This window comes from Phasianus colchicus, chromosome 1, assembly GCF_987193195.1.
Source record: "Phasianus colchicus chromosome 1, bPhaCol1.hap1.1, whole genome shotgun sequence".
NCBI lineage: Eukaryota > Metazoa > Chordata > Aves > Galliformes > Phasianidae > Phasianus > Phasianus colchicus.
The window spans coordinates 71,873,396-71,889,468 of NC_143436.1; the positions used below are offsets into that span (position 1 = coordinate 71,873,396).

At 51.0% G+C, this 16,073-nt stretch overlaps 1 protein-coding gene across 1 annotated transcript in view; it reads right to left on the reverse strand.

Annotated features, from left to right (window-relative positions):
• The window catches only part of WNT7B (Wnt family member 7B), an 88,555-nt gene extending 87,488 nt beyond the window's left edge, over positions 1–1,067 (reverse strand). The window contains exon 1 of the mRNA XM_090147421.1: positions 956–1,067. The gene's annotated coding sequence lies outside the window, so the exon portion shown is untranslated. The remainder of the gene's footprint in view (positions 1–955) is intronic.
• Between the last annotated feature and the right edge of the window lie 15,006 nt (positions 1,068–16,073).

Below are 16,073 nucleotides of genomic sequence, written 5' to 3' on the forward strand. Positions count from 1 at the left end.
GGCAGGTAGACAGATAGGTAGGTAGATAGACAGACAGAAATCCACATGCACCTCAGAGCTCAAATTATGCACCCACCGTGAACTGAAAGGTCTTTGTTCGGCGCTGGGGTAGGAGCGAGCAGAAACCCTCCCGGCCCCGCAGCGCAGTTGGACGTGGGGCCGAGTGGCGCTGGGGCAGGAACCCCCAGTGCGGGACAGAGTCCTTCGGGCACAGCCTGCTCTCTGCCCGCTGCGCTCGGAGACACCTGGGTCGATCCCCAGTTCCCTCCCGGAGGACACCCGGCCCCCGGGGAGGCACTCACGGGAGGGAGCGGGCTCAGACTGTCAGCTAGCTCCAGCGGCCGGGGCCACCGCCGGCCCCAGCGCCTTCCTTTCCCCGCCGCTGCTTCAAAGCGTGCTCACGCCTTGACTGGAGCACGGGAGCGCTTGACAGCTCCCCGGCCGCCCTTCCGAGCCTTGGCTTGCGGCCCCGGCCTCTCGGCTCGGCTCGGGGACAGCGTACCGCAGCCCCATGCCCCCCTCAGCCGGCGCCCGGCCCCAGCCCCGCGGCAGCCTCTCTCCGCAGCCCGCACCGAGCAGCCAGATAGCTTCTCATTCACCGCACCGTTCGATACAGATATAGATATTAAAAAAAAAAGAGCCCGAAACTCCTTGCAGTCCCACCCACCGACTCTGATTTCCCCCACCCCTACCTCCACCCCCTTCCTCACAAGGAAAACGTCCTGGAGCCGGCTCTAACTGCGGGACTGCAGATCCCTCCCGAGCGAAAAGCACCCGGCCGGTAGCGAGCGCCTCCGCCTCCGCGCCGCCCGCCCGCGGCCGCAGCTCTCCCGGGCTGCGCGTCCCGGCGCGGCGCCGCGCTTCCCCCGCCGGGAGGAGGAGCCGGGGCCGGAGCCCCCGAGGGAGCCGCGGCCGCCCAGCTCCCCGCCGACCCCCGGGCAGCCCCGGGAGTTACCTGGCGGGTCCCCTTCCCCTGGCACGGTCCGACCGGCACTGCCACCACCGCCATCGCCATCGCCATCACCATCCTCACCACCACGCGCCTCGCGGAGCTGGCGTGTCCCGGCTCCCTCCGTGTGCGCGTCGCCCCTAGGTAGCTGGCGGGGCCATTTCAAATAGAATTTGCAACCAAAAAAAAAAAAAAAAAAAATCTGGATCACTTACAGGTAACTCCCACTGGTAAGGATGAGGAAAATCTGAGGGTAATACACTGAGAGTAACACACTGCGAGATGAAAAAAGGATCATGGCTGAGTCCCGTTTACACTCGTGGAGTTCGCTTCCTTGGTTATTCCTTTCTGGCCCCCCCCGGTCGTAACTCCCCACCCTTTTTGGTGTCAGCTGTGCCTTGAATCTGAGTTGGAATCCAGTCCCTTGGGCTTGGGGGGGCTTTGTTTGTTTGTTTGTTTGTTAGTTTGTATTGGTGGGGCTGGTATTCCCCTGGCGCTAATGCTGCTCCCGGGGCAGAGTATGTGCTGCTGCTGCTGTTCTCGCTGCTGCTGCTGCCTCTGGGCTCCTGCCTGTCATGTCTCAGTGGTTGGAAGTTGTTACAGTGGGTTCTCGTGTTGGAATGAGGATGGTTTAAGGGATTTGGATGGCAGAAAGTGCCTCTCTCTCTCTCTCTCTCCCTCTTTCTGCAACTCTCCTGAGACTCGGGGCTGCCATTGGGCAGTCAGTCGCTGCAATCCGCCTACTTTTTTTTCTCTCCCTCTCTCTCTCTCTTTTTTTTTTTTTTTTTTAAAGGAGAGGATGACAATGGCGAGACACCGCTCCAGCCCCGGCTGCAACTCACCCTCACTGCCCGGCCCAACCCGCTCCTTGCACCCCACTCCCAGCGCAGCACTCCCCGGGGACACCCCGCGGGAGGAGCGGGCTGCACGCTCCGCGCCTCTCCTGCTGAGAGACGACCGGGACAGTCGGCAGCTCCCGGTGAACGGCTCAATCGCGGACGGTGAATGGCTCTATGTTTTCCCCCGAAGAGCTCCCGCAGGCTCTTGGTTCTCGTTGCCCCCCGTCTTGAAAATTAGGTTTCAGGGGGCTCTGTCCGAAAGAAAAAAAAAAAAAAAAAAAAAAAAAAAAAGACGTGCAAGTTGCGGCAGCCTGGCTAAGTGAGTGAGTGAGTGAGTGAGTGAGGAGTAAAGGCAGTTCGAAGCTTCCTAACGGGGCTGGATTCCGCGGGTAGAAGGGAAGGAAAGCATTCGGAGAGAGCTCCGGAGGTAATCCGCCGTTTCTGCTCTCCCCTGCCTCCTTCCCAGCCGGGCGCTCCCCGCAGGTCCGTGCCGCTATCGGGCAGAGGCCGCCCCTCGCCGCTCCGAGCCCGCGGAGCAGAGCTTGCTCGCTCCTCCTCCGTGCCTCGACGGCCCCTTCTCTCTTCGGGTGAGCGACTGCAGTCCTGGGAGCTGACGGAAGGACGTGTTCAAGGATGCCGAGGTTTAAAAACGAAGCCCGAAAGAGGAAAGTGCACCGTTCAGCTGAAATCCAGTCGAACTGAACGTGCAGCGGGCTCCGACAGACCCTCGCTCTGCGGGGATTGAGGAGCTCGTCTCGGGATAATTGCCTGATGCCTGAGGCAGCTCTCTTGGCCGAGAGCTCTTCCCAGCACCCCGGGGGGATCTCCCCGAGTCAACCGGTCCCTGCACACGGCTGCTGCAGGCTCTGCGGGACAACGAAATATTCCTTCGGATGGAACCGCAGCTGCAGAACTGGTGTAAAAACGTCGTCTTTCGCCGAACACCCGATAAGGATCTCCTCGGGGTTCTGTTTCATTTAAGCGCTTTCATCTGTAAGCGCAGTGCGTGCGTGTGCTGGAGCCGTGAGTGTCATTGTAGGAAACGCTGCTGTTGATTAATAACGGAGGGAAGTTGAAGCCTTCCAGCAATCACTTACACCCTAGAACCGTCTCCTTTATTTATAATTCCTAAAGAAAAAAAAAAAAACCCTAAATCGACGTGTTTTTACCTCTTTAAGTGCGTATGTATGCATATATCCGTAAACCTCGAGAGCCACAGGGCTGTGCGTCCCCTCTGCTCCCCGTCCCCTCTCAGCCACATGAAGCGGCTGCGGCAGCCTTGCAGAGCGCCAGCTGGATGGAGAACGGGGGGTGAGGTTTGATGGCTTATTTCGAGCACTTGTTCGGCATCGGATATATTTTACATGGGCATCTGCTTTGAAACACGTGCCTAGGGAAAAAGAAAAAATAGAATAGAATTGAAATCTAAAATCGAAAATTAGCTGCTGGCGTTGGAGCACCGGGGGGTGAGGATGCGGGCTCTGATCCAACCCAGTCCAAACGACGGTGCTTTGCCTTTCCCCACTGTTTCGGGGCGAAGAGGGATTTTTCCACAGCCGAATCGTGGAGTCGGAGGAATCTCGTATGGCATCAACCAAATCGAGCCGTTCCCTTTCGGGAAAATATTTTTTCCTCGAAAAATGAGAGCAGTCATTACGTCGGAAATTTAATAGTAATGATGCTGATGATAATGATAACGTGTTAGGTTCTGTACAGATTCTTTCTATATGTGTGTCAGCTCGGGACAGAGAAGTACACTTGTTCTGTCAGATTCTTGGTGTGACACTGGAGGAGCCAATATTGTCGGTAACACCTCACATGGGTGCTGCCACTTCTTCTTCCTCGAACACGTGTATTGCGGACAGAATAAGGGCAGTACGGAACTGGAACGGTTGCCTACTCCCTGCGACAGACGGCAGATGAGGCAGACCGGGCATGAAATAAGCATTTCCCTTTCCGTTCATCTCTTTCCAATTGCGGGCTCTCTCTGACCCCGAAAAGCGCCGTGTCCGGCAGAAGAGCACGTCGGCAGCTCGGGACACACGTCCAGCCTGCACCGCGCTGCCCTCATTCCTGCTGGCAGCCGCCACTCCCTGCACCCCGCACCGCCGCGAGCCCTGCGCAAGGGAGAAATGGGCAAAACTCAGCAGCGTGCAATTAGCGGGGTCGGGTTGGAGGGGGCGGGAGGTGCTGGGACCGCCTCCCCCACCCCGAGGGGACTCGAGAAGATGGGTATTTCGTTGAGGCCGGGCGAGCGGGCAGGAGAGATAAAGGGGAAAAGGGCAGATTTGCCCCCAGAGTCCAGCAATATCTACGGATCCGTCCATCCGAAGGTCCCATCGCTCACCCTCAGAGCATCCGCTGCCATTTGCATCTGTGGCACAGCTGTGATTTGTGGCTTCCGATACATCTATTAATTAAACTGGAGCTGATCGCCCTGCGATCTTCGCAGGAGAAATTCCCGTTCCAAATCCAGCTATTAGCCAAAGTCAACGTGTGAGCGCTGCAGCCCGCTCCGTGCTCCCTGCCTGCCCCCAGAAACGTGGAAGGCAGGAACACCACCTCGCACCTCATCCTCTTCGGCAAAATGCAAAATGGAAATGGGAATAACGACAATTCCACGTGAGGAAGGGAGGAAGGAATGAAGGAGGACCCCCTGAGCGGATCTCACTCTCTCCTCCCACTTGGAAACAGCGACTTCCCTGTGCTGCACTCCCTTGGTCCCCTGCCATGGCACCACCAACCTGCTGCTCCGCTGCTGCACACACAGACAGTGGTGCGTTACATTGCTCTCCTCCCCTGGACGCGTGGTTGCCCCTGTCCAGCCAGGAAGCGGAGTTCTTAGCACGTTTTATTAAGACAGGAACACGTGCTCCGTAGCAAATGAAATGACTGCGTAACTCCTTGCTATCTCCATCTTCACTGCGCAAACTAGACCGAATGCACTGGAAGACAAATTACGTTTTATCTCAAGTAACTCCCCTTTCCTATGCACACAGATCACCAGAAAAGGTATCATTACTCTAAGAAGATACGGTTTCAACAAAGTGATAGCTCCAGTGGCTGATGAAAGAGGAAATAATTGCATCCTACATGCCCAGCCTGGTTCTAGCCCTGGATCTCAGAGAGAATTTCTCTCCTATTGTTCAGAGAAAGTGAAGTATCCTCATTGCCTTCCAGACACGGTGATGGATCTGATGGGATTCCTGTAAGGGCTTTCACTGTTCCTGCCGTCCATTCAGTTTTGCTTCAAGGCTCAGTTCAACAACATTCTTGTGATTTTTTTGCTCCGAACCCCCTTCTAAAACAGCCACGCTCATTTTCTCAAGCAAATCTGCGTTCCGCCCTGTAAAATGTGCCCAATTTTCTTTTCCCTTTAAAAATAAAACAGCAGCGAAAGCGAACACTGATACCATTACCCCTTACTGTGCAAACCATTTTCTTTAAGCTCCTCTGTCCCCCGATGACTTGGGGGGGAATGTGCCTCACGAAGCCCTCCGGCTACTGGAATTGATGAGGTGCCCTGATCGTCGTGGTGCTTAATTTACGGGTACGCAGTCCCACCAACCCGCTTCTCGCCCCAGTCCACGTCATTGTGGAGGACGATAGGGACGATCGCTCATTGCTAGGATGTCAACGGGAAATATTTGGCCCGCGCCCAAATAGCAACCTGTCTCTAGCAAGCTGATTTGGGGCGCAGGGGCAGGGCAGTCGGTCCTAGAGGCTCAGCCGCGGGGCGGGCTGAGAGCCCTGCCCAAATGACGAAACGTACAGCTGGATAGACGGACGAGCGAAGCAGTCCGGCTGGTGCTTGCCGAGCAACCTGCTGGGGATCCTCCGGCAAAAGAAGGGCAAAAGCCGGGCTGGGAAGGGAGCTCCGGCTGGAACAACGCTTCCCTTCTCGTCCCTAGAAGCCCCGTTTAACACCCCTGTATCGTGTGACCTTAGCCCCCGACCGCTCCGTTCTCCCTCCTGCAGTCCCCCCCGGCAGCCTCCTGCTCCCCGAGCCGCTGCCAGCAAGGCCGGGCTCCGCCGCGCTCTGTGCTGGGAGCCCCACGCCTGTCCCCGTGCCGAGTCGGGGTGCCGCGGGGATGGGCCTCGCCGCTCAGAACTGCCCTTTCGCACCTCTTCTTCCCTGTGTTGGTTTCAAAGCGGGAAACAAGCGTTTTCGGATTGCAACTCACCTTATGCATTCTTGATCATTAAAAAAAAAAAAAAAAATCCCGCAGCTATGCAAAGACAGGATCTTTAAAGGGTTTGTAGCTCGACAGGTAAGGACTCGGCTGGGGCTCAGGAATGTGGAAATTCAACTCAAGTCAGCCTACTGCGACGAGCAATATTAATAAGGGCATACAGGTAAGGGGGAGAGGCAGAGGGAGAAACTTGGCAACTGCAATAACAGCGCGATCTCGCTCTTTGCTGCGATCAAATAACGAGGAGCCCGGGCTGCCCGCAGCCCTCCCGGCGCGCCCGGCCCTCAGCCCGCCCGGCCCGAAGCTTATCGCGGGGGCAGCCGGGCCGCTTGTCAAACTCATTTCAACACGTCCGCCTGATGGATAGAAAAGCAAATTGTGTCTAGGCCTGCATAAAGCAAATCCCTGAGCGCAGGTTCAGAGCAGGGATTCCCCCTTCTCCCGCCCCTTTCTCCTTTTTAATACTTAAGCTCTGCTCCATTGTCTCATCAGCAGCGGCTGAGTTAACTCCGTCAGGCTTTTTTTTTTTTTTTTCTTTCTTTCCCCTGTCTGAGAGTACTGTACGCCAGAGATAATATTTAAGGTCGCTTAAGCAGCACAAAATCAGAGGGCTCCGTGCGGGCAACGCCGCCGCAGTGCCCGTCTCCGGGAGCGGAGCGCGACGCGGAGCGGCCCCAGACTGCGCTGGGGCTGCGCCCGGGGAAAGGGGCGGAGGGAAACCGTCGCTTTCCTGCCTTTTTCGTTTGCTTCGTCTTCTTTTTCCGTCGCAACGCTCTGTTCGCAATAACGTGACCCAAAAGACAAGGTTTGTCGTGCGCGAGGACTTACCCTAATTTGACATAGATGACTCCAAAGCATAAAAACACGTAGAAAATCCACTTCCGAAAGTTTCTGTGCATGATCTAGAGAATGGACTGAGCCATAAAAATTGCACAAAAAGTCGAATTGATCGTGTCGGTTAAATCCCAGTCAAGAGCGTTTCGGAAGCTGCCCGGGAGCAAAGCCGGCCGAACTGCACAAAATCAGCGGCGTGCAGACGGGCAGCTCTTTCCAGAGCCATGGTGACAGAACCTGACTCGGTACTAAACCTACAGAGGGAGTGAAAATAGAAAGAGCTGCTCAAAACGGTAAAACAAAAAACCCGAGGCAGACGGTCGGAGGGAGAAAACGAGCAAGCCCTGATCTTGATCAACTGCCTCATAGAGCCCCGAAGTTCAATGTGTTTTTACTTGTTCTGACTTCCCCAGGTAACACTACGTATCTTGCAATCTATGGCTCCAGGTAGGAGGATCTCTCTCTCTCTCTCTCCCTCTCTCTCTCCTGCTCTTCCCCCCACCCCGTATGTGTCAGAATCTAATACATGTCTTATCTGTCTGTGCGGGTGTGTGCGCGAACTGTGAGTTTGTGTTTCGGAAGGCACGTCCTGCAGCCGCACTGTTTGGGGAAACGCACAAATATCTCCACAAAGGGAAAGAAAGGGACTCGTCGTCTCAATCTGCAGCGCTTTTTCATTTGCTCTAGTATGGTAACGCGGCTAGATTTGTAACGCACGGGCTTCCCACAAGGGATGGTTAAAATGTTTCCTTTTTAATCAGAAAGAGGCAGGGATTAGCCAGGGTTGCTCACAGCTCCGTATCCTAAATGCTGTGTGTGTGTGCCCGGGCTCTTCGGCCATCTGACCTTGCTGTGCACTCACAAATGCCTATCACTAAACTCGATTTCATTTTCCACAGTAAGAAAACATTCTTCTTCCTTTTAAAACCAGATCTCCTTGGCTTTTAGCAAGAGTTTGGGATACTCAGTTTGCTGATCCTAGGGAAAATAACCAGGGAGAAAAAAAAGATCTTTGTGCTCAGGCACAGTCAAGCAAAACTCCTGTCTTTTTTTCTTTTCTTTTTCTCTTCCTTTCTTTCTCCGTGTTTCTCTCTCTCTTTCTGTCTGATCCCAGAGCTGTTCGGTTTACTCCTGCATTCTGTGGAACCATCTATTCTAGTCTGCTACACAACGTGCTCCTGTCTGGGTTGCATACCCGCATGCATACACACGCTGAAAGAGCACTCAGATACACGTCTGTGGGCTGTGGTAAATTCTGTAGAAGTGGACAAACCCGTGCGCCTGTGCCCACTTACACAGCAAACACGGATAGCTCTGGGCATCTCTGCCCGAGAAATTGCTAAACACACACCAGTGAAAGCTGAAAGGAAAGCGAGCAGTGACAAGCAAGTAAAATAGCTTGAACACAGAACTTCATCGTAAAGTATCTGTCCTGATGGTGAAAACAAAGGATTGTTTAAAGCCCGGCCGAGCTGCCGTGGTGGCAGTGATGCGGTGTGAAATTGCGGGTCATTCGCAGACGGCTCCCCGGCCAGGGCCGCCCGCAGCTCCCAAACGACATCTGCTCAGGGTAGGGCTCGACCCCCCGGCTGCTGTCAGGGAAAGGGCAGCACACGAGAGAGCAGCGGCCCTGACTGGGGCGGCTCACGGTGGGCCCCGGTGAGCCGGGCAGAGAGATCGGCTCCCACTGCATCCCCGTGCTGATCGCTTTAGCTCTGCCTTTCTCCTGCATTCCTCAAGGTTTATTCTCTAATAATCAAGCTCTTCCAGACCTCTCCTGCTACGTTTTTCCTAAAAATTAACTGAGGATAATTTCGCTTTCAAAAAGGCTGCTTTCCTCCCCTCTCTTTCTCTTTAAACGTCCATCCCCCAAGACTAAATATTACTTTTTAATGTAAGGCGAGGCCGCGTTTTCCTTCGCAAAACCATTCATATCTCCGGCCTCCGGAGCTCCCGCCCGAACTTTTCCACCAGCACCCGGCATCTGAGCAGCGCCCCTCACCGAACACCTTTATCTCCGGGAAGGCGACGCTCCGAGAGCCCCGCCGGGAAGAGAGAGGCCGGGCCCTCCGCGGATCGGGGCCGCGTCCCGCGGGGTCACACCGCCACCCAGGGGCGGCAGCCGGCGCTGCCGCTGGGGCCGGGTTGTGCCGTGCCCCGGGGTTCGGGGCGGCTCTAGGCGGCTGCTGGGGCTGCGAAGGATTGGAGGTGCTTTGGGAGAAGCCGCAGCCTCAGGCCCGCTGTTTAAAAGCCGGGTTTTGCACCGGAGCTGCCGCCCTTCTTTCTGCGGCCCCCCAGCAGCGCGCAAGCCGGGAACTGGGACGGGAAAGCAGCGGCCGGGGTTCCTCCTGCTCTCTGCTCCCATTTGTGTATTGGAATTAGACAGGCGCGGCGCCAGGGTCAGGAAGAATGAGGGGTTCTGCAGCAGGGCGGTTGACTCTTGCCTTTCTGAAGACTGCTTATACATTTCCTCCTGGTTGAGGAGGGTGGTGTTGTTTGTTCAGTTGTTTGTTGCACAAAATCTGTGGAAGGAGCACTGGGAGTCACACGACCTCCATCTGGTTGATGAATCTGTGCTTATAATCAGGCTAGCGTGTTCCACTTGCTGCTTAGAATCAGTGAATCTTTCCCACCGTGAGAAGTTTCAACAGAAGTAACTAAGGTAAATTCTATCTAGACTAGCTTGGAGAGAGTGCCAGTTTCAGCAAAAAGTTGATATATTTATGTACCTTACTCCACTGTTATCTTCAGCTAATTCTTTTGAAGATGCTGGGCTGAGGATAAATAATAGATTGTCTTTCCTTCAAACAACAGTTTAGCTATTTCTAAAAGCTTAGGCTAAAGATAAGAAAATTTTCATGGAGCTTAATCATTCTGTGATTCAAAGAAAACCTTTTGGAGTATTGAAGTAGGTAATTCTTGCAATACTATTCAGAAATTTACATCGTTACTTTATAAAAAGTACGCAAAACTTGTTGAACTACTTAAAACAGATACCACCTTAATAATTATAAGTATTTCCTGAAAGTAAAGTGATATTCATATATACAGAAACATTGATAGCTGTGGATTGAAACCATTTGCTGAATGCACTTCTAGTGCATAATCCTTTATTATTCATCCCACATAACTGGTGCAGCAGGTTACTTCTATGCAGACAACTCAAAATTCAGTAATTCATTCTTCTGCCTGCTTACACTGTGCTGGTAACATAGAATCATAGAATCATAGAAGGACCTGGGTTGAAAAGGACCACAATGATCACCTAGTTTCAGCCCCCCTGCTATTTGCAGGGTCACCAGCCACCAGACCAGGCTGCCCAGAGCCACATCCAGCCTGGCCTTGAATGCCTCCAGGGATGGGGCATCCACAACCTCCTTGGGCAACCTGTGCCAGTGTTCATCACCCTCTGAGTGAAAAACTTCCTCCTAATATCTAACCTAAACCTCCCCTGTCTCAGTTTAAAACCATTCCACGTTGTCCTATCACCATCCACTCTCATAAACAGCCATTCCTCCATCCTTTCTATATGGAACATGGAACATTCATTCCTATAAAGCTGCAGAAGGTAAGGTCACTTGCATCACACTGCTGCCTGGCTGCCAAACCTCCCCACAGCCTTTTTGCAAAATGGCTGCTGTGGTAAAACGTTAAACAAACAAACAAACAAACAAATAAATAAATGCCAATTAATGGAAACAAGAGCAGTGTGGAAGGGGAAAGGAATTTTTAACCATCACAGATCACATCATCTTCCCCAGAGCCCATTTCCAAGCATAGTGCTCAAAATCAGAATAAATCCTGTGAAATTTCTGGAGAACGCATGCAGCAGAGATAATTCCTCAGAGCCTCAAGCCAGGCTCGCTTGCTCACCTTTCTCTTTACCGTTCAGGTCAATAACAGCTCGGTAGCAAGCATGTGGGTCTCGAAGCAACTACGAAGAAAATCCCCCTGAGCTTACTGCAGGCAGCCACTGGCTGGCGCTATTGTTCCATGCAGCTGGAGGCCCGAGGGCCCGCCTAGAGCTACCAGCATAAACACGTGAAAGTGTTCCTCGGGAAAATACACAGACTATGTGGCTGAAACAGAGGAAAAGAACTAGAAAGAAAAATGAAAACAAGAAGCATATGAGGAGGGAGGTATCATATACCTGACCAGGATCTTACACCATACAACTGACAAGTTCTTAGTAAGTATATATTTTAACTGTACGCCTCTACTAGCAGTCCTTAATATTTAACATGTATACTACCAAGCCTTTGGACATTAAGTCTTTTTCTAAATGATTCTCATTCACCTGACTGCTTCCCATGTGTAAGATGGCCACCCTTCCTGAGAGACGACTGAAAGCACCACCTGCTTCTAGAGCTCTGTTTAAGAGCCAGGATGCCTCTGAGTGAGCTTCTGATGCAAAGCCTGTGTGCATTCACCTGGTCTTTGGGCTTCAGTTCAGCAGAAGGGCATGATTCTCATCTGACAAAGGCAGGAAAATTACACTGTATTTATTCTCTTTAGGGCATGCATCAGCCACAGTGTGCAGCGCAACACCCGTTAAAGGCAACAGAAAGTTTGCACCAAGGTCAAGGTTTGAGTCTGGTTTTACACAGTAACTATACTTTCTATCACTATTCTCAGTTGTTCTCTCACTTGGTATTACACTAAATGTCATTTATTCGTACCCATGTTTGCCACGTGCTTTCACTCTTCCTTCCCCATTTTCCATCCCCTATTTTTCTCCCAGTTTTTCTTTCCTCTGTTTTACATTTTCATGCCTGGAACACAAGTCTGCCTCTCAGAGTGTCTGTCTCCCTGTAATTCCTAAGCCTGACAACATTTCATCAGTTTAGCAGACACCAAATTAGATTAATAAGCAACAAAGATGTTTGGATGTTTCACATGTTGCACATTTTTAGGTTAACACTAGTTTTAATTTTTTTACTTTTTTCATCAAAGCTGAGAGGAATTGTGCAACCCACAGAAACATGATTGGATGCATTATGTATCTGAGGTACCTGCAAAAAAATGAGATGAACAGACTTTCTCAACAACCCTTTCCTTACTAAATGGATATTTACTGGCTTGGTTTCACTGGACTTAACATAATTCTAGATCCTTTCTCCTGTTCTTCATGAACTTGCTTTTTATCTGTATTGATTATGCTAGTCTAAAATATTGTTTGCAGAAGATTCAGCAGTTAAAATGCAACATAAGACAGCTATATAACATGATTACCAAAAAAAAAAAAAAAAGTTATAAAACTATTATCTGAAGAAACTAGCATGTTCTGAAGGAAATAATACAAAAGCATAGGCAGTTCATATCACATCATGTTGAGGAAAAAAATTGCAAGGCTGCAGGCGAGAACACAAAGGAAAGGAGTGGATAGAGGCAAGTCTGTGCTCGAAGCTGCAAATGAAAACCCCATGTGCCTGCTCCACCCCCTTCCAGGTGCCTCTCTACAGTGGTACGAGGCTATGAATGTGGAAGGCCCTTCTGTGGGTGATAATAGCCCATAGAGTTTAGACAAACTAACAAAACCAAACCAAGAAAAGCCTTCCCTCAACATCAAGACAACATCATTGAAGAAGAAGAGATGCATATTAGTTGTAAGTGATTCCTCCCTACAGGGAACTGAGTGTCCAATATGCTGAGGAGACCCTCTTCTTGGAGAAGTCTTCCTGGGGCTCGGATGAGGGATGTAACCAGGAAATTACCTAGCTTGATACGGCCATCAGGCCACAACCCCTTATTGCTTTTTCATACAGGGAGAGATGAAGCAGCTACATGTGGGTCAAGGGCTACCAAAAGGGATTTGAGGGCCTTGGGACAATGGCTGAAGGAATTGAATGTACAGATCAACAGATCATCTTTTCTTCTCTACCTCCTGCATTGGGTAAGGACACAGAAACAAATCAAAGAAGCTTATTTTCTGGCTTCATGGTTGGTGCCACTGCCAAAACTTTGTGTTTTTTGACAACCAAATTACCTATATGGCATTGAGTTTGTAGGCACCAGGTGGGTTTCACCCTTCTCAAAGGTGGGAGAAGAGTCCTAGCAGAGCTCATTGGGAGGGATTTAAACTATGTCTGAAAGGGGATGAGGGGGATAGTGAGCCTTCCCATGATAAGGGGTGGGATGGCATAGCTAGATTAGAGGGACAGGGTGCTAGCAGGGGCCTTGAAGGACTCACTGCTTTGAGAGTGCTGGCAACAGTGCAGCGGATATGAAATCCTATGATGATGAGGCAGAGGCTGCTGGGGTAATAGGAGAAGGTAATGGGGAAAATCAACGGGAATTAAGGATTTATCCTTTAAGGAGGTGACAAGACCAGCTGCCCAGATGAAGTGCCTTCACGCTAATGCACGCAGCTTGGGAAACAAACAGGAGGAGCTAGAAGCTACTGTGCTACTAGAAAACCATGATATAGTTGTCACTGAAACTTAGTGAGATGATTCCCGTGATTGGAGTGTGGCTATTGATATTTACAAGCTGCTCAGAAGGGACAGGTGTGGAAGGAAGGGAGGGGGTATTGCTACCTACATCAGGAAAGGAGTAGAATGTGAAGAGCTGTCCCTAAAGAACAGTCATGAGCAAGTAGAAAGCCTATGAGTGACAGACTCAGGCAGCAAAGGGAGCCTTGTGATCGGTGTCTACTACAGGTCACCTGCTCAAGGGGAGCCTGCCATTGAGGCCTTCTACCTCCAGCTATGGGAGCTGTTGCAGGCACTTGTCCTACTGGGGGACTTCAACCGCCCAGACATCTGCTGGAAAAGTAGCACGGCAAGCTGTAGACAATCCAGGGGGTTCCTGGAATGCATTGAGGACAGCTTCCCGAGTCAAGTGATAGAAGGCCACACCATGGGACATGCAATACCGGATTTGTTGCTCACCAATGTAAATGAAGTGATTAGTGACATCAGGATTGGGGGCTGCCTGGGCTGCAGTGAACATGCTATGGTTGAGTTCATGCTCTGGAGGAATATGAGACAGGCAAAGAGTAAAATTGGGATGCTAAATTGTAGGAAAGCTAACTTTCAGCTCTTCAGGTATTTAATCAACAGAATACCCTGGAAAAATGTCCTCATAGGTAAAGAGGACAGAGCAGAGCAGAGCTGGCAAATCTTTAAGGAATCTTTCCTTGACATGCAAGAGCTCTCCATCCCCACTTCTAGCAAGCCAAGAAAGCAAGGCAAGAGAATAGCATGGCTGAACCGGGGCCTGATAGTCAAACTGAAAAGCAAGAAGAGAATGTGCAAGCAGTGGAAATGGGGACAGGTACCATGCGAAGAGTATAAGGAAGCTGCTAGGCTGTGTAAGGATGGGGTCAGGAAAGCCAAGGCCCAGCTTGAATTGAACTTGGAAAGGAATGCCAAGAAGAGTAAGAAATGCTTCTACAGATACCTCAACCAGGAAAGGAAAGTCTAGGAGAGCATATCCCCTCTACTGAATGACACAGGCAAGCTGGAAACAACAGACAAGGAGAAGGCTGAAGTACTAAACAGTCTTCCCTGATAACTGCTCATCACACAGCCCTCAAATATTTGGTTTGGTAGGAGAGGATTGGAGAAGCAATGCCCCTCCCACTGTGAGTGAAGATCAGGTTTGTGAACACTGAGGAACCTGAACAAGTCTATGAGTCCTGATGAGACGTATTCCAGAGTCCTGAGGAAATTAGCTGATGTAGTTGCCAAGGCACACTCAGTGATATTTGAAAAGTGGCAATCAGGTGAAGTCCCTGTAGACTGGAAAAAAGGCAACATCACACCCATTTTTAAGAAGGGTAAAAAGGATGACTCTGGGAACAACTGACCTGTCTGTCTCACCTCTGTGCTGGGAAAGATCATGGAACAGGGCCTCCTGGAAGCTATGTTAAGACGCATGGAAGACAGGGAGGTGATATGGGAGAACCAGCATGGCTTCACCAAGAGCAAATCCTGTTTGGCCAACCCAGTGGCCTTATATGATGATGTTACTGCATCAGTGGACGAGGGAAGGGCTGCTGATGTCTGAAGGCTTTACTGAAGTCATTTATTTTGACTTCAGTAAAGCCTTTCACACAGTACCCCACAACATCCTTCTCTCCAAATTGGAATGATGTGGATTTGATGGGTGAACTGTTCAATGGATGAAGAACTGGGTGTAGGATTGAGTCCAGAGAATGGTGGTCAATTGCTCAATGTCTCTATGGAGATCAGTGATGAGTGGTGTCCCCTAGGGGTCAGTACTGGAGCTGATACTCTTTAATATCTTAATCAGTGACATTGACAGTGGGGTCGAGTGCATCCTCAGCAAGTTTGCTGATGACACTGAGCTGTAGGGTACAGTCAACACACCAGAGGGACAGGATGCCATCCAGCAGAACCTAGACAGGCTCAAGCAATGGGCTCAGGTGAATCTCTTAAGGTTCAACAAATCCAAATGCAAGATCTTGCACCTGGGTTGAAGCAACCCCCACTACCAATACAAGCTGAGGGATTAAAGGATTGAGCACAGACCTGCCAAAAAAGACCTGGAGGTAGTGGTGGATGAGAAGACGGACATGAGCCAGCAATGTGCCCTTGCAGACCAGAAAGCCAACTGTATTCTGGGCTGCATCAAAAGAAGTGTGGCTAGCTGACTGAGGGAGGTGATCCTGCCTCTGTGCAGGTGAGGCCTCCCCTGGAGTACTGTGTCCAGACTTGGAGTCCTGAGTACAGGAGAGAGAGATACCTGTTGGAGTGTGTCCAGAGGAGGGCCACAAAAATGATCCAAGGGATGAAACACCTCTCCAATGAGGACAGGCTGAGAGAGCTGGGGCTCTTCAGTCTGGAGAAGAGAAGGCTCTCAGGTGGCCTGATAGCGCCTTTCAGTATCTAAAGGGGATCAACAGGAGAGAAGGGGACAGACTTTAGCAGAGTCTGTGGTGACAGAACAAGAGGAAATGTCTTCTAGCTTAAAGAGGACAGATTTAGGTTGAATGTAAGAAAAATGTCTTTTACAGTGATGGTGGTGAGGCACTGGAAAAGGTTGCCCAGAGATATGGCTGATGCCCCATTCCTGGACACTTTCAAGGCAAGGCTGCTTGAGGCCCTGGGCAACCTAATCTGGCTGTTCATGTCCCAGTTCACTGCAGGGGAGTTGGACTAGATGATCTTTAAATGTCCCTTCCAACTCTAAGGATTCTCTGATTCTATGCTGTATGCACATATTATATGTTAAACAGTCCTTTTACTCTTTGCAGCAGTATAAAGGCTAGACTGATGAATGAACATTGTCTCC